Raw genomic sequence first — 19,421 nt, 5'->3', positions numbered from 1 at the left:
GCTAAACAGTGTCTCTACAGATTTCAAAAGAGTTGATGAAAATCGATGCAAGGATAGAAAAGTGGAAAGAAAGATCCATAGAGTTGTAGAATGAAGGGAGACCGTAATCCGCTGGTTGTAAATGGGCAGTAGACTTCAGAGGGGGCTGTGGGGTTGCTGCTGTTGTGCTTTTTCTTAATGCCAGTAGCCATCGCAGGGCTCATGAACGCATCCCAAAATACATAGAAGTGCAGAATGAATAAGCAACCAACTTTTAACTGTTGTTGATTCCCCGTTTGTCAAATCTGTTTTCAAGGGTGACTGAGTTATGCAAATATTGTGGTCAAGAATAATGCTATGTATTCATTACAGGAGTGTACAGCAGCCCTCCAACCATATAACCACACATCAGCAGTCTTTTTGAGTTACAGCTGATGTCCCTTGTTGTGCCCTAATATCTACATTACAACCCTCCCGCCCCACCCCCCACTTCCATTTTGACAATGCGAGTGCACTGGTCTGTGCGGTAAAATATTTGTTAAATTCAGCTTCACTCAGTTGGTCGAGCACGTTGCGGTTTTGTGTTTTAGAGAACCCATCCACAGGTGTCTCCAAAACAAGCTCTCGAGACCAACAAAGTAATCCAGATCTCCAGGACTGCAAATTTGCCTCCCGCCCAACCTGGCTAAACTTATTTCTTCTCTGGTCTTTTGTCTCATTCAGTTTTATCAGACCTTGTGGTACGTTCCAAGGTGGTACAGCAAAGAACAGATATGGAGCAATCTCAGATTGCTTAAAGTGTAAAATTTCATATATTCTGAAGTAATCCAAAAATATAAGCGTATGAGTATATAATTATTTTAAAATTTTATTTAATGATACAGCACCGAGTATTTCCTTTTGGCCCTTCAAGCCATGTGCTCTAGCAACCCCACAACCCCGATTTTACCCTAATCTAATCATCGGACATTTTGCAATGAGCAATTAACCTACTTGAAAATGCCTTTGGACTGTGTGAGGAAACCAGAGTATTACACAGGGAAGATGTACATGATACAAAGATTAGGGGGAGGTAGTTTTGAGGATGTAGTGAGGCTACAGAGGGACTTAGACAGATTAGGAGAATGGGCAAAGAAGTGGCAGATGGAATACAGTGTCGGGAAGTATATGGTCGTGCAGTTTGTTAGAAGAAATGAAAGGGTTGACTATTTTCTAAACGGCGAGAAAGTACAAAAAAATGATGTACAAAGGGATTTGGGAGTTCTTGTGCAGGATTCCCTAAAGGTTGATTTGCAGGTTGAGTCTGTGGTGAGGAAGGCAAATTGCGATGTTAGCAGTCACTTCAAGAGGACTAGAAAACAAAAGCATGGATGTAATGTTGAGACTTCAAAAAGCACTGGTGAGCCCTTGCTTGGAGCATTGTGAGCAGGTTTGGGTTCCTTATCTCAGAAAGGATGTGTTGAAACTGGAGAGGGTTCAAAGGAGGTTCACGAAAATTATCCCAGGATTGAACAGCTTGTCATATGAAGAGCATTTGATGTCTCTGGGCCTGTATTCACTAGAATTCAGAAGATTGAGGGGTGACCTCATTGAAACCAATTGAATGGCAAAAGGCCTTGATAGAATTGATATGGAGAGGATGTTTCCTCTGGTGGGAGAGTCTAAGATCAGTGGATACACTCTCAGAATAGAGCGACATCCTTTTAGAACAGAGATGAGGAATCTGTTTAGCCAGAGAGCGGTGAATCTGTGGAATTCGTTGCCATAGGCAGCTGTGGAGGACAAGTTTTTTGTGTCTTTGAGGCAGAGGTTGATAGATCCTTGATTGGTCAGGGCATGAAAGGATACAGGGGAGAAGGGAGAATATTGGGGCTGAGAGGAAAAATGGATCAGCCATGAAGAAATGGCTGAGCAGACTTGATAAGCCAAAGGGCCTAATTCCACTCCTATATTTTCTGATCTTATGGTACAGAGACTCCTTACAGAATGGAGCTGGAATTGAACTCTGAATTGGTCCAAGCTGTAATAATAGTAGGCAACCGTCAATCCCAGGGGATCATGGGTTTGTGCCTCTGGTGGACTGTGTCCTCTTCAGGGCGCAAGCCTGGACGGGAGGATTTGAAGAACCGGCTGTTGCCCACACAGCCGGCCCCCCCTCTCCACGTCACTGATGTCGTCCAAGGGAAGGGCAAGCGCCGATACGGCTTGGCACCAGTGTCATTGCGGAGGTTGCCAGAGTGAAGTTGTAAACGACATCAAATGCCTTAGGGACCCCGGCTCTGCATCTCTTCCTTAGGGTTTACTCCTGAAGCCTCTCCCATGGGTGGGTATGGCCACAAGGCAGCGAAGGTTTAAACTCAGCATTTTCCTTCTCCAAGGCGGGCTGCTGTCCAAGGCTGACGAGCCCCACCTGCCCGAAGGGAGTTATCATAACTGTAATAGCATCATGCTAACCGCTACACTACAATGATGTCCAAATAGCAAAGAGTAGAGGGAATATGAACTATCGATTAATGGGGAAACATGTTTTACATGTGTCCTAAATTAGCCTTTAAAAAAGATTCATTATCCTTGCCAAATAGGTTTAAAACTTGAGTTTCACTTCAATTGAAGTAAGAGTTTTCTTAAGGGCTTATTTCTGTCTTGTGAGATCTGTACGTGTTTATTTGGCCGATTGTGATAGAGTACAATGACAGGAGTTTTAAACAGTACTATTGCTTAGGTAGAAAATGTTCTTGTATACAGACTTCAGGCATCAGTGTGCTCACAGTCTGATTTGCCAGAAATCCATCTGCTGTTGCAACGCACTGAGTGGGGAGCACGGAAACAGAAGCAACATGATTTGCCATAGAACACATTTGCCAAACCAGAAAACTATTCAAAGTTAGGCAGTGTCAGGGGAGAAATACATTACAATTTTTTGATAAATGAAAATATATATTTTCATGGACTATTTTTATATTTTAAAAAAGTGCGTCATCTTTTTTAAAAATAAAATTTAGGTTCAGAGGAGATGTCGGGTAAGTTTTTTTACGCAGAAAGTGGTCAGTGCGTGGAATGGAGTGGTGGTGGTGGAGGCGGAAACGATAGGGTCTTTTAAGAGTGCTGGATAGGTACATGGAGCTTAGAAAAATGGGTAAGCCTAGGTAGTTCTAAGGTAGGGACATGTTTGGCACAGCTTTGTGGGCCGAAGGGCCTGTATTGTGCTGTAGGTTTTGTATGTTTCTATCTGTGCAAAGATATTCACTTTCAAAGGAAGCATTGCAGAAGTTAATTTGACTTGTCAGAACTGTGGAGGATTAGATCCCAGTTCACTCTCCAAATACGGCTTTGGGAAGAGAATGATTTAATGGTGAATGATTCATTTGCTCTTTGAACATCTGCAGAGACCCAGTGTGCCACCTACTGGCAATGTTCAAAGTATCAATCTTTGCAGATGTAGATGACCTTAAAAGTTCAAAATCAATTTATAAACACAAAGTCTGCAAGTGCTGGAAATCCAAAGCAACACACACAAAATGCTGGAGGAACTGAGCACATCGGGCAGCGTCTATGGAGATGAAAAAAACAGTTTTTGTTTCGTGCTGAGATCTTTCTTATGTCACCATATGCAAGACAGAGATTCACTTTCTTGCGGGCATGCTCAGTAAGTCCAATAATCATAATAAAATCAATGAAAGACTGCACCCAACAGGGTGGACAACGAGTTTGCAAAAGACAACTGTGCAAATATGAAGGAAAAAAGAAAATAATAATCATAAATAAATAAGCACTAAATATTGAGAACATGAGATGAAGACTCCTTTAAAGTGAAGAAGTAGCATAGTTTAGAGATACTTGCAGTGGATTGGAAAAAACTGGAAGAATTAAGAAATTGTCTCTTTCATCATTCACGGACAACTTAACTCATTCCAAATGTGAAGAACTTTGACATGTCTGTGAACAAGACATTGTTGGTGTGTCAGTGTATGAAGAAAAACACTACTAATTTTTCATTCATAAACATAAATCATAAACATAAATCTGCAGAAATCCAAGCAACACACAAAATGCTGGAGGAACTCAGCAGGCCAGGCAGCATCTATGGAGAAAAGCACAGTTGACATTTCGGGCCAAGACCCTTTGGCAGAAATGGAGAAGAAAATATGAGCAGATTTTAAAGGTGGGGGGAGGGGAGAGAGAAACACAAGGTGATAGGTGAAACCAGGAGGGGGAGGGATGAAGTAAAGAGCTGGGAAGTAGATTGGTGAAAGACATACAGGGATGGAGAAGGGAGAGTCCGATAGGAGAGGACAGAAGGCCATGGAAGAAAGAAAATGGAGGAGGAGCACCAGAGGGAGATAAGATAGGGTGAGAGAGGGAAAAAGGGAATGGTGAAGGGGGGGAGGCAGGGGCATTACCGGAAGTTTGAGAAATCGATTTTCATGCTATCAGGTTGGAGTCTACTCAGAAGGAATATCAAGTATTTTCCCTCCAACTTGAGTGTTGCCTCATTGCGACAATAGAAGAGGCTATGGATTGGCATTTCATTTCAATGATTTTAGGTTCCCTGGCCTCCATCATCTTATTTTCACTATGGATGTCCAATCCCCATGCACCTCCATTCCCCACCAGGAAGGCCTCAAAGCTCTCCTTTTCTTTCTGGACACCAGACTCAACCAGCTCCCCTCCACCACCACTCTGCTCTGTCTAGCAGAACTTGTCCTCACTCTTAATAATTTCCTCTTTGGCTTCTCCCACTTCTTTCAAACAAACTGTGTAGCCATGGGCACTCGCGTGGTTTCCAGCTCTGCCTGCCTGTTCATTGGCTGCTTGGAGCAGTCTGTGTTCCAAGATTACACTGGTGTCTGTCACCCACCTTTCTCACTCTACATCGACAACTACGTTGGTGCTACTTCCTGCACCCAGGTGGAGCTCATCAAATTTGCCTCTAACTTCCACCCTGCCCTCAGATTTACCTGGTCCATTTCTGGCAGCTCCCTCCCTCTTCTTGATCTCCATCAGGACCCAGCTTATATACTGATGACTATTATAAACCAACGGACTCTCACAGCTACCTGGGCCATACCTCTTCCCACCCTGTTACTTGTAAAAATGCCATCCCCTTCTCTCAATCCCTCCATCTCCGCCACATCTGCTCTCAGGATGAGGCTTTTCTTTCTAGAACGAAAGAGATGTCCTCCTCCTTCAAAGAAAGGGGCTTCCCTTCCTCCACCATCAACGGTGCCTTCAACTGCATCTCTCCCATTTCACACATGTTACTATTTTGTTACTATGTACTGTACCAGCAGTTATGGTTGAAATGACAATAAAAGTGACTTGACTTGACATCTGCTCTTATCCCATCATCTTGCCACCCTACCAGGGATAGGGATCCTCTTGTCCTCACCTACCACCCCACCAGCCTCCGCATCCAGCACATAATTCTCTGGAACCTCCACCATCTCCAACAGGATCCCACCACCAAGCACATCTTCCCCTCTCCCCCCATTTCTGCTTTCCACAGGGATCGCTCCCGACACGACTCCCTTGTCTGTTTGTCCCTTCTGGCACTTAACCTTACAAGCTGAACAAGTGTTACACCTGCCCCTACACCTCCTCCCTCACTACCATTCAGGGCCCCAAACAGTCCCTCCAGGTGAGGTGACACTTTACCTGTGAGTCTCTTCGGGTCCTATATTGGGTCCGGTGCTTCCAATGTGCCCTCTTGTATACCAGTGAGGCCCGATGTAAATTGGGAGACTGCTTCGCTGGGCACCTGCGCTCCGCCCGCCAGAAGAAGCGGGATCTCCAACGGCCACACATTTGAATTCCAATTCTCATTCCCATTCCGATATGTCAATCCATGGAGTCCACTACTGTTGCAATGAGACCTCACTTGGGTTGGAGGAACAACAGCTGGATAGCCTCCAATCTGATGGTATGAACATCAATTTCTCAAACTTCTGGTAATGCCCCCCACCTCTCCTTCACCATTCCCCATACCCCTTTCCCTCTCTCACCTTGCCTGCCCAATGCCTCCCTCTGGTGCTCCTCCCCCCTTTTCTTTCTTCCATGGCCTCTTGACCTTTTCTATTAGACTCCCTTTTCTCCTTCACCAATCAACTTCCCAGCTCTTTACTTCATTCCACCCCCTCCCAGTATCACCTTTCACCTTGTGTTTCTCTCTCCCCTCCCCCCCAACTTTAAAATCTACCCCATCTCTTCTCTTCTCCAGTCCTGCCGAAGGGTCTCGGCCCGAAATGTCGACTGTACTGAGTTCCTCCACTGTTCCCTGTGTGTTGCTGAGAGAATTTCTAGCATCTGTAGATTTTCTCTTGTTTGTGATTGGATTAATCAAGGATCAACTTTAGTCACCATATGTATTTATGTGCATTAGGAAATTGCTGTGATGTGTTGGTCATAGCGCAACATGCAACAAAAAGAGAAACATCCAACAATTATAAAGAAATATATAATGAATAATGTTAAAGGTTAAAATATTTTTTATGGAATAAAATATGCATCATAAATAAATACCAGCATGTGCTTACAATGTGGTTTCAAGAGTATAGTAATCTTGTCCATTGTTCTAAAATGCCTCTTGCTGCTTATAGAGACACAGTTGAACAGGTCCTCCTGCTTTGTCATCATCCTCAGATCCCAGAGATGAGAATAACCTGTTGTCTATGCATGCCTGTTGGCCAGCGATGGAAACCAGAGCTGAACAAGTGGTGCTGCTTGTTCATGGGAGATCTGCCTTATTGGATACAACAGAGCTCATGCTGGCTCCCAGCAAAGCAAGCCTATCGATCAATGAGAGATAACAGCGCTGGATTCTGGTGTTTAAATCCAAGGTTCTTCCAGAAGTCAGGGAGGAGGCTTCGTGGCCATTTCATTTGGAGTTGATAGAGCAGAGGAAACAGGGACAGAACAGTGGCAGATAACTACCAACCAGAGAGAGGCAAGGCAACAAAGATAGCACCTATCATCGCAAAAATTGTTATACCACAGAGATAAAAAAAAATGACATTCAAATCTATAAATAAGAGATAACCGGTTAGAAAGTACTTACAGCGCTGCAGTCGGGGTATGATTGTCTAATGGTTAGCCCAACGCTTTACACTACCAGTGACAGAGTTCATTTCCTACCGTTGCCTGTAAGGAGTTTGTAAGTTCTACCCCGTGACCGTGTGGGTTTCCTCCCGCAGTCCAATGACATACCAGTCGGTAGGATAATTGGTCCTGAGATTAGGGTAGGATTAAATTGGGGGATTGCTGGGCAGTGAGGCTCAAAGGGCCAGAAGAGCTTTTTCCGCACTATATCTCAATAAATACATAGTGAGAAAAGACTTGTTCAAGCAATGCAGAACAAAGAAACTTCCAGAGCTTTCCAGAATTATGCTTCATATAGCCACTGGAGGCATATTAAAATGTTATATGCAGATGATATGAACAAGCAGATTGTTAAACTGCAAAGAAAGTAACAATTAAACAGTCTTAGCAAAGAGTTAAACAGTTGGATCCAACACAGTGATAGGATTTTAGTTTGTTCGTGCATTCATGCTGGGCACTTTTGAACTTTGAAGTTTATTTTCAACTTAGCTGTCTTAACTTTCATGACTGTTCCTTGACCTGTTACATTTTCAAGGATTACTTTGGTGACGGGTTTGGCGTGCTGCTGTTCTGAGATTGCATTTTAATAATATGCGGTGGTTGTCTTTGGAATCCAAGAGCTGTTCCAACCCAGATTTAAAAGATTAAAGTCTCTTCTCTTTGACAGTAAGGGTTCTTATTAAAAGGGATTGGCTAAGGCCCTCAGCCTTAGACTGCCTATAAATCTGCACAATTGGGAATATTCAGGCAGTATCCTTCTGGGGGGCATACAAGGGCAAACAGGCTTTGAAGTTTAAAAATTCATGATGCTGCTGTGCCAGGCATGCGTGGCATCCAAGAAACATAACAAAGTTTGGCCAAGTGGTGGACAATCCTTTTATTTAAAAAAATAAAGGTTAAAGCTTTTAAAAGCAAGAACACTAAATTTGATCATGGTCATCAAAGTGCAATGTGCTAGTGGCTTGGTGGCAGCTTTTAAATTAAAGTTGTGGAGCACCAAGTATTTGATCACACATCTAACTAAACAGACCAATGGTTGCCATTAGCGAATCGAGGAATTACTGAAGGAATTGAAGAAAGTTCTACGCTGCGTGTTTAATACTTGCAGCAAAAGAAACTAGACAGCTACTGGATAATCTTTAAATGATGTTATTTGGTGTTTGGAATCAAAAAGGAATGAGGATGGTAGATTTTTTCTTGTTTGTGAGAAAATTGCATGAGTTAAATGTTACATGTTAAATCCGTGTAGCTGGAGGTGTCCCACAGGAGAAGACACTGCACATGCTGTTTTCAGACCTTTATTTAAAGAATCCTGTTGTTGTTTCTCCACACAGTATGTAATTTATTTATTTATGAAACTAGTAATTTAGGTTCCATGTTCTTATTCACTGTAGCTGTGTAAAGTGACCTTGTTTTGGCCTGTTTGAATAGTAGTCATTCATTTTGTGGCCAGTAGATTGGTTTCACTATTCACTTCAGGGATGTGCTTGGGATCTTTTTGACTCGAGGTATAGTAGTTTTGCTGTGGGTAGCTGTGGTGGATTATTGGAACGGATGAGCTGTCCCTTGAGATGTTGAGTTCCTGATTCTTTTTGTCACTTGGCATTGAAAGCACAGGGTCCTTTGATTTATCAGCTTTTAACTTCCATAGTTTTCCATCATCACTGGTGCACCGCAGGGCTGTGTGCTTAGCCCTCTGCTCTACTCGCTCTGCGCTTGTGACTGTGAGGCTAAGCACGGCTCCAGTGCCATGTTCAAGTTTGCTGATGACACCACCATTGTGGGCTGGGTCAAGGGTTTTGGTGGAGATTGAAAATCTGACCCAGTGGTGCCAGAATAACCTCTTATTGGCATCAGCAAAATCCGGGAGGTGATAGTTAGCTTCGGGGGTGGAGGGGGTCCGTGAGCCGGTCCTCATTGGAGAGGGTCGGCAGCTTTAAATTCCTCAGTGTTACCGTTTCAGAGCAACTGAGCAGGGCCCAACACGCAGATACAATTGGAGCAACGCACAGCAGTGTTTGTGCTTCCTTGGGAGTTTGGCAGGGATTCAAAGTAAGTGTATTATCAAAGTACATATATGTCACCGTGTACAACCCTTAGATTCATATTCTTGTGGGCATTCAAAGTAAATCATAATGGAATCAATGAAAGAAAGACTACACCAAGTTGGGCATTCAACCAGTATGCAAAAGACAAAGTTCAAATGCAAAATGAAAGAATAATAATAATAAATAAGTAATAAATATCAAGAACATGAGATGAATTGCCCTTGAAAGAGAGTCCGTAGGTTGTGGGAGCATTTCAAGTGAAGTTGAGTGAAGTTATCCCCTTTGGTTCAAGAGTCTGATGGTTGAGGGAGGGGTAATAACTGTTCCTGAACTTGGTGGTGTGAGTCGTGAAGCTCTTGTACCTTCTTCCTGATTGCAGTACTGAAAAGAGACCATCTGCTTGGGTGGTGGGGCTCTCTGATGATGAAAGCTGCTTTTCTGTGACAGTGCTTCATGTAGATATGCTCAGTAGTGAGGAGGGCTTCACCTGTAATGGACTGGGCCACACACGCTACCACCTGTGAGATTCTGTGCCCAGGGGCATTGTAGCCTCCTCCAGCTAATATGCTGTCCACCACACATCTTTAGCCAGGGGATGTTAAATCTGTGGAATTAATTAGCAGGCGACTGTAGAGGCCATGCCGTTGGGTATACGTTTGTGATTAATAAGGATGTCAAAGGGGGTGCCAGTAATCTTTGCTTCGTCTCTTGTCAGTAGAAATGGTTCCGTTGGGCTAAGCCACATGAGGCCCGGAGCTGGACTTGGCTGTCTGAGACTATTTGAGACGCACGCCATTGGGAGCATTGAATTGTTAATTGGTGTTATCCCACTACCCTCCCCCCGCTCTCAACCCAGCCATAACAACCTTCAGGAACTTTGATCAAATAATTTAGTACAAATCAGACATCAACCAGTTCAATGTCTTGATAACATTGACAGATGTGTTTTGTGGTCAAGTCACCGAGATGTCGACAGGCAGAGTTCCAATCTGTGTCCTCGGTATCTGGACGCTGACCACTATCAGAATCATGATTCTGAGTAGCTTGGTACAAATTTTACCTTCCGTTATATGCAGTCAAATATCCGTGAGTATTTGCATCAGCACAAATGCTTTATTAATGACACTGCCTGGTTTCTAAGTCCTCTACAAAGTCGTTGCACCTCCTATTAAAACTTGCAAAGAAATTCGGAATCTCAAATCAACTTGGCAAGACCACTGGACCTTGGAACAGTGTGACCATCTAAGTCCTAAAGTCTGTCCCACCATTGTTCATCACTAAAAACCAGCTTAATGCTGCCTCTGTAAGTTCTCCAGCAACATGGATGTTGGGCTGGCAGATCACTGGGGAACTGCAATGATGTCTTCTGGAGCAGATGGCCAAGAGCATGTCAAGGTTCACAACTCCCCCAAAAGCAGTCTAATTATTGATCTTTCTGTTTGCACAGGGGATTGGTGTCATTTTATAATAAAGCACTTTTAAACCTATCAAAACTGAAAATCATTAATTATTATGTGTATTTAAGTGTATCATTAAGTGTATTTAATACAATCATAACCAAATTCTCTTCAGCCATATCAGTGGCCCATGTTTTCTATGCAGCCTCCAAATCTGCAAGGCCCATGTTGTGAGTGAAGAAACTGCATTGTTATAGTGATGGGATTGTCATGTTTATTTCAATAGTATAAATGCTGATAAAGGGAAGGCTGGCAGTGTCTATTTTTGCATTGGACTGAGAAGGATAATTTATCAGATGCTCTGTGGAAAATAATTGGATCATTGTAACTTGAAGAGCAATCTGTAACAGCGTGAGTTATTTGACAGTGTGCCTCTTTGTTATTGTTAGCACCTCTTAAAATCGAGATCTGAACTCTCATAAATTCTTTCATGAGGCGGGTTGACACTCCCATGATCAGAATTAGTATCTGTTGAATTGCCCATTCATTTGTGCGCCTGGTTATCTGCTCCAGAAGACATAAGTTCCCTTGTGGTCTGCCAGTCCACATCTCTGAAGCTTTTCTGAATCTTTCATTTTGCTCCACGAACAGTCAAAATTTGCAGAATCCCCAGACGGGTGGACTTGATGGATAGATCTTTGCTGACTGTGTCTATTTAAATTATGTTGCTTCATCAGAATCTGGTTTAATATCACTGGCATATGTTGTGAAACTGTTTCTGAAATGTGGAGTGTGTGTATTTGGGCTCCTGTACCACCTCCTCGATGGTAGCAATGAGAAGAGGGCATGTCCTGGGTGATGGATAGTGTCTTTTTGTGGCATTGTCTTTTGAAGGTGTCCTTGAAACTGGAGGAGACTGCTGCTGATGGAGCTAGCTGAGTTTACAACTTCCAGCAGCTTTTTCCAATCCTGTGCAGTGCCCCCTCCATATTAGACCGCTGTAACCAGTTAAAATACTCTCCACGGTACATCTGTAATAATTTGCTAGAGTCTTTGATGACATACCAAGTATCTTCAAACTCCTAATGAAATATAACCACTGTCATGCCTTCTTCGTAATTACATCAATGTGTTAGGCCCAGGATAGATCTGGTGCACTGGAAATGTAGGGGTGATGATCAGGCAACTTAGCTCGCAATGCATTTTTCATGTACTATTACCCCATTTGAAAATTTTACCAGCAATGTGGCAACATTGAGGAAAAATACTTGAAAACCCCTGTTTTTAAATGCAGTCTCCTCAAGTTATAAGGTAACTCGTGATCTTGTGCCTGACTTGGTATCTGGCACCCCCTAGTGGCCAGATATTTCAGAGAGGAAGGTCTGAAGATAAGGTCTTCCACTTTGCTTTGGTGCAGACATAATTGAGTTTTTGTGTTGCTGTTTACCCAGCCACAGTGTTTCCATTTGATTTGGCCCGTGCTGTGGTACATTTGAGGTTTGCATCCATATAAAATTTGCTCTGCATGTGTTGGAACACTGCTTCGACATTGCAAACAAAAGTCAAATTGAACCTCTTGGCACTGATACAGTTTCAGCAATGCAGGTGCCAACAAGGAGCCGCCCACTGCTTACTTTATGGTGTTTCACCTCTTTGTGATTTTTCGATGATGCCACGTGTATGCAGTTGTTACTGGGTCGAGTTGCGCAGAGCCTGGTGAAAGGTTACATATGTGGAACGGTGTTTAATTTCAAGGTGTTGATGCTCAACTATTAAGACTGGAGATCTAAGCTATTATGAAATCCTCAAAGTCTTTTTTTAAATATATATTAAGTTACTCATCTTGCTAGTGCAGGTTCCATGGATCCACTATTGATGGAAGAGTGTTATTAGAATATGGAACGTAATATGCTCCTGTGATGATTCTTGTTAAGCCAAAAGCAGACAATCTAAATCTTTTCATGAACTAAGGGATGGATATAGTGAGTGACATTAAACTTTCCAGTAAGATGGTGGCTGGTTTAGACGCAGCAGCCTCTCCTTGGCCAACCAAAGCTCTTTTCATCTTTTAAAAACTTTTTTTAACGATTGCAAGTCATTGCTGGACATTAAGAGCTTCCAAGTACTGAAAGTCTACCCTGTCAGTGAGCCACTTGTCAGCGGAGGAGTTGGACTGTCTGCTGGACAACATTGGAGGCAGGCCCTCCTGTCAGTGCTGCCCTCCAGTGTTCATTTAGTGGAACGACAAGGTGGATTGCATATGATAGATAGATAGATAGATACTTTATTCATCCCCATGGGGAAATTCAACTTTTTTCCAATGTCCCATACACTTGTTGTAGCAAAACTAATTACATACAATACTTAACTCAGTAAAAAATATGATATGCATCTAAATCACTATCTCAAAAAGCATTAATAATAGCTTTTAAAAAGTTCTTAAGTCCTGGCGGTAGAATTGTAAAGCCTAATGGCATTGGGGAGTATTGACCTCTTCATCCTGTCTGAGGAGCATTGCATCGATAGTAACCTGTCACTGAAACTGCTTCTCTGTCTCTGGATGGTGCTATGTAGAGGATGTTCAGAGTTATCCATAATTGACCGTAGCCTACTCAGCGCCCTTCGCTCAGCTACCGATGTTAAACTCTCCAGTACTTTGCCCACGACAGAGCCCGCCTTCCTTACCAGCTTATTAAGACGTGAGGCGTCCCTCTTCTTAATGCTTCCTCCCCAACACGCCACCACAAAGAAGCGGGCGCTCTCCACAACTGACCTATAGAACATCTTCAGCATCTCACTACAGACATTGAATGACGCCAACCTTCTAAGGAAGTACAGTCGACTCTGTGCCTTCCTGCACAAGGCATCTGTGTTGGCAGTCCAGTCTAGCTTCTCGTCTAACTGTACTCCCAGATACTTGTAGGTCTTAACCTGCTCCACACATTCTCCATTAATGATCACTGGCTCCATATGAGGCCTAGATCTCCTAAAGTCCACCACCATCTCCTTGGTCTTGGTGATATTGAGACGCAGGTAGTTTGAGTTGCACCATATCACAAAGCCCTGTATCAGTCCTGTATGTGCGTACTTACATCTGTGAAATGTGGAGGGATGCTTGTTGCTCATGACACCCATGCACCATCAATTTACAGGACATAGACTTGGGCTGTATATTCTTTTGTGTGACTGTTTGTTTACTTGATCTCTTATACGTGCTGAAGGGGCAGTGTCTCAGAAAGGTGTCCATTATTAAGGACCTCCAGCACCCAGGGCATGTCCTTTTCTCACTGTTACCATCAGGAAGGAGATACAGGAGCCTGAAGGCACACACTCAGCGATTCAGGAACAGCTTCTTCCCCTCTGCCATCTGATTCCTAAATGGACATTGAACCCTTGGACACTACCTCACTTTTTTTAACATATAGTATTTCTGTTCTGCACAATGTTTAATCTTTTCAATATATGGATACTATAATTGATTTACTAATTTATTTATTATTATTATTGTTTTATTGGTTTTTTCCCTTCTATATTATGTATTGCATTGAACGACTGCTGCTGCTAACTTAACAAATCAGAATCAGATTTATTATCACCAGCAAGTGATGTAAAATTTGTTAACTTAGCAGCAGCAGTTCAATGCAATACATAATCTTGCAGAGAAAAAAATAAAATAAAAAGAATAATAATAAATAAATCAATTACATATATTGAACAGACTTTTTTTTAAAAAGTGCATAAACAGAAATACTGTATATTTTTTTTTAGAAGTGAGGAAGTGTCCAAAGATTCAATGTCCATTTAGGAATTGGATGGCAGAGGGGAAGAAGCTGTTCCTGAATCGCTGAGTGTGTGCCTTCAGGCTTCTGTACCTCCTACCTGATGGTAACAGTGAGAAAAGGGCATGCCCTGTGTGCTGGAGGTCCTTAATAATGGACGCTGCCTTTCTGAGACACCGCTCCCTGAAGATGTCCTGGGTACTTTGTAGACCAGTGCCCAAGATGGAGCTGACTAGATTTACAACCTTCTGCAGCTTCTTTCAGTCCTGTGCAGTAGCCCCTCCATACCAGACAGGTGTGCAGCTTGTCAGAATGCTCTCCACAGTACAACTATAGAAGTTTTTGAGTGTATTTGTTGACATGCCAAATATATTCAAACTCCTAATTAAGTGTAGCCACTGTCTTGCCTTCTTTATAACTACCGGTACCTCAATATTTTGGGACCAGGTTAAGTCCTCAGAGATCTTGACTCCCAGGAACTTGAAACTGCTCACTCTCTCCACTTCTGATCCCTCTATGTGGATTGGTATGTCTTACCCTTCCTGAAGTCCACAGTCAGCTCTTTCGTCATTTCACGTCGTTTGCTGGTGGTAATAAATCTGATTGTGATTTTGCTGTGTGTGACTGTTGGAACAGTGTTTTGCATCTTGGCCCTGGAGTAACATTGTTTGGTTTGACTGTTTTCATGGGTGTTCATGTAAGGCAAGTGAACTTGAACTTAAAATGGTAGTTAAATGATGCCTTGATTTTCCGACCATGATTCCAGAAGCTCAACTGCTTTGTTTATTCTGAAAGCATCCTTTTTTAGAGATTAGCTTTATATGCCACATATGCTGTATAAGAAGAGTGTAAGAAATGTACCAAGAAAACTTGACTTTTACAGACTTTCACAGCTACCTGGTCCATTTCTGACATCTCCCTCCCCTTTCTTGATCTTTCTGTCTCCATCTCTGGAGACGGCTTATCTACTGATATCTACTATAAGCCTACAGACTCTCACAGCAACCTGGACTATTCCTCTTCCCACCCTGTCTCTTGCAAAAATGCTATCCCCTCCTCACAATTCCTCCGTCTCCGCCGCATCTGCTCTCGGGATGAGGCTTTTCATTCCAGGATGAAGGAGATGTCTTCCTTTTTTAAACAAAGGGGCTTCCCTTCTTCCACCATCAACTCTGCTCTCAATCGCATCTCTCCCATTTCCCGCACATCTGCCCTCACCCCATCCGCCCGCCACCCCACTCGGGATAGGGTTCCCCTTGTCCTCACCTACCACCCCACCAGCCTCCAGGTCCAACGTATAATTCTCCCTAACTTCCGCCATCTCCAATGGGATCCCACTACCAAGCACATCTTTCCCTCCCCCCCTTTCTGCTTTCCGCAGGGATCGCTCCCTATGCGACTCCCTTGTCCACTCGTCCCCCCCATCCCTTCCCACCGATCTCCCTCCTGGCACTTATCCTTGTAAACGGAACAAGTGCTACACCTGCCCTTACACTTCCTCCCTCACCACCATTCAGGGCCCCAGAAAGTCCCTGCAGGTGAGGCGACACTTCACCTGTGAGTCGGCTGGTGTGGTATACTGCGTCCGGTGCTCCCAGTGTGGCCTTTTATATATTGGTGAGACCCGACGCAGACTGGGAGACCGTTTCGCTGAACACCTACACTTGGTCCGCCAGAGAAAGCAGGATCTCCCAGTGGCCATACATTTTAATGCCACGTCCCATTCCCATTCTGATATGTCTATCGATGGCCTCCTCTACTGTCAAGATGAATCCACACTCAGGTTGGAGAAACAACACCTTATATACCGGCTGGGTAGCCTCCAACCTGATGACATGAACATTGACTTCTCTAACTTCCGTTAATGCCCCTCCTCCTCTTCTTACCCCATCGCTGACATATTTAGTTTGTTTTTTTCTCTCTCTCTGCCCATCACTCTGCCTGTTCTCCATCTCCCTCTGGTGCTCCCCCCCTCCCCCTTCTTTCTCCAAAGGCCTCCCATCCCATGATCCTTTCCCTTCTCCAGCTCTGTATCACTTTCGCCAATCACCTTTCCAGCTTCATCCCACCCCCTCCGGTCTTCTCCTATCATTTCGCATTCCCCCTCACCCCACTGCTTTCAAATCTCTTAGTATCTTTCCTTTCAGTTAGTCCTGACGAAGGGTCTTGGCCCAAAACGTCGACAGTGCTTCTCCTTATAGATGCTGCCTGGCCTGCTGTGTTCCACCAGCATTTTGTGTGTGTGGTTTGAATTTCCAGCATCTGCAGATTTCCTCATGTTTGCTCGAAGAAAACTTGACCTGAGTTGTAGGGGAAGGTTGAACAGGTTAGGACTTTATTCCCTACAGCGTAGGAGAATGAGAGGAGATTTGATGGACGTATAGAAAATAGTGAGAGATATAGATAGGGTAAATGTAAGCAGGCTTCGGAGGTTAGGTGATGCTGGAACTAGAGGTCATGGGTTAAGAGTGGAAGAAGAACTGTTTAAGAGGAACATGAGGGGGTGGTGAGAGTGTTGAACGAGCTGCCAGCACAATTGATGGATTTGGGTACACTTTTTAAGCATTTAAGATAAATTTGATGGGCCAAAGTATTTCTCTCTATGACTCAATGTACAGTACATGGAAACGTACTGTGTCCCTAATGCATTGTTTGTGTCAAGACAAATCAGCAAGAATTCTGCAGGCAACCTGAAAGTGTCGTCGTGCTTCCTGCATCAGTATACCGTACCCCTCAACTCACAATTACTAACTGTGTGTTTTCGGAATGTGGGAGGAAACCAGAGCACCCAGAGGAAACCCACATGGTCACTGGGACAATTCTGCCTTCACATCCTCCTATGTTAAGTTCTTTTTGAAATAGTAGGAGAATGATATTAATATTCGCAGAATGGATGCGTCTAATTGAATACAATAAAATTTAGCTAATCAGAGTGCAGATAACCGGTTAAATCCGGAGCATAAACCTAGAAGAATTAAAACAGCTCTATGAACTCTTAAATATACAGCACATCTGGTTTTAAGTTCACAGTGGCTGAGACATGTGTTTGACCCTGATCTCTGGAAATGTCCATGTGAATTTTCCCATCAGTGCTCCTTCTATGACACAAAGTGAGGTTGATTGAGAGGTTAATTGGACACTATGTAGATACGAAAGAGAGATAAGGATAAAGATCAACTTTGTCACACGTACATTGAAATGTGGTGAGTCGTATAAACATCCTTCCAAGTTGCATCACTGCATGGTATGGAAACTGCACTGTCGCAGACAGGAAGGCTCTACCATGGGCAATAGAAATTGCCCAATGCATTACCGGCACCAACCAACTCACCATCAAGGACTTGTACACAGAAGGGTGCCGGAAAAGGGCCAGTAACATCATGAAAGATCGCACCCACCCTGCTCATGGACTGTTTGTCCCACTCCCATCAGGAAATTGAATTGAATTGACTTTATTTCTCACATTCTTTGCTTACACGAGGAGTAAAAATCTTCGTTACATCTCTGTCTGCATGTACAATCGTAGTAATTTATAATAAATGGAACAGACAGTGTAACAGAAATACTCTCAAATCAGCGTGAGTTCATCAGTCTGATGGCCTGGTGGAAGAAGCTGTCCTGGAGCCTGTTGGTCCTGGCTTTTATGCTGCGGTACCGTTTCCGGATGGTATCAGCTGGAATAGACCGTGGTTGGGGTGACTCAGGTCCCCAGTGATCCTACAGTCCTTTTCTCACACCTGTCTTTGTAAATGTCCTGAGCCACGGGAAGTTCACAACTACAGATGCTCTGGGCTGTCTGCACCACTCTCTGCAGAATCCTGCAATTGAGGGAGGTGCAGTTCCCATACCAGGCAGTGATGCGGCCGAATTCCTCAACTGTCTGAGGTGAAAGAGGTGCTGTTGTGCCTTTTCCACCACACAGCTGGTGTGTACAGACCACGTGAGGTCCTTGGTGATGTGAATGCCATGGAACTTAAAGCCTCTCAACTCCAGGTCCATTCATGTCAATAGGGGTTAGCCCATCTCCATTCCTCCTCTAATCCACAACCAGCGCCTTTCTTTGCAACATTGAGGGAGCAGTTGTTTTGTTGACACCACTGTGTTGGGGTGATGACTTCTTCCCTGTAGGCCACCTTGTTATTATTTGAGATAAGGCCAATCAATGTAGTGTCATTGGCAAAATTTCATTAGCAGATTAGAGCTGTGGAGGTGGGGGAGCCCACTCTTACCACCTGTCAGCGTTCTGACAAGAAGTCCAGGATCCAGCTGCACAAAGAAGGGTCAAGACCGAGGTCTCTGCTGCCTATTGAGCCTGGATGGAACTATGGTGTTGAATGCTGAACTGTAGTCCAAGAACAGCATTCCCACATAAGCATCTTTCTTCTCCTGATGTGTAAGGATGGTGTGTAGAGCTGTGGCTATTGCATCAGCTGTCGATTGGTTGTGTCTGTAGGTGAATTGTAGGGGGTCCAGTGTGGGTGGTAGCAAGCTGCAGATGTAATCCTTGACCAGCCTTTCAAAGCATGTGAGGTGAGTGCGACAGGACGCCAGTCGTTCAGGCATGTTACCTTGATCTTTTTTGGTACAGGGACAATTGGTGGGTGTTTTGAAGCAGGAGGGCACTCTACCCTGGGAGAGGGAGAGACTAAAAATGTCTGTAAACTCACCTGCCAGTTGTGCTGCGCACATCCTGAGTACCTACCCTGGGATGCCGTCCGGTCCTGCAGCCTGGCGACTGTCCACCCGTTGGAAACGTCTATGTACCTCAGCCTCAGCGATGACCAGGTTGCAGGTTGATGACCAGGTTGCAGGTTGTGGCGGTGGCTTTCCTCGGAGGCTCAGAGTTAACGACATCGAACCGAGCGTAAAAGTGATTGAGCTCATCTGGGAGACAGGCCGCGATGTTGGTGACATCACAACGTTTGTCTTTAAAGACTGCAATGATATGCAGCCCTCGTCACAGGACACGGGCATTTTGTAGTGAATCTTGAATCCATCTTAACCCTTTATTGTTGTTTCGCAGCCTTGATAGTTTTGTGCAGATTGTAGCTACTTTTCTTGAGCTCTTGCTGATTACTGGCAGCGTAAGCTCGATGTCGTGCGGTAAGTGCTGCTCGCATGGA

General features: G+C 44.0%; 1 protein-coding gene across 1 annotated transcript in view; it reads left to right on the top strand.

Annotated features, from left to right (window-relative positions):
* The window catches only part of prkd3 (protein kinase D3), a 363,813-nt gene that overhangs the window by 211,806 nt on the left and 132,586 nt on the right, over window positions 1-19,421 (top strand). The gene's annotated exons all lie outside the window — the stretch shown is intronic.

This window comes from Hemitrygon akajei, chromosome 7, assembly GCF_048418815.1.
Source record: "Hemitrygon akajei chromosome 7, sHemAka1.3, whole genome shotgun sequence".
Lineage (NCBI taxonomy): Eukaryota > Metazoa > Chordata > Chondrichthyes > Myliobatiformes > Dasyatidae > Hemitrygon > Hemitrygon akajei.
This window is presented reverse-complemented; position numbering and strand designations above follow the sequence as displayed.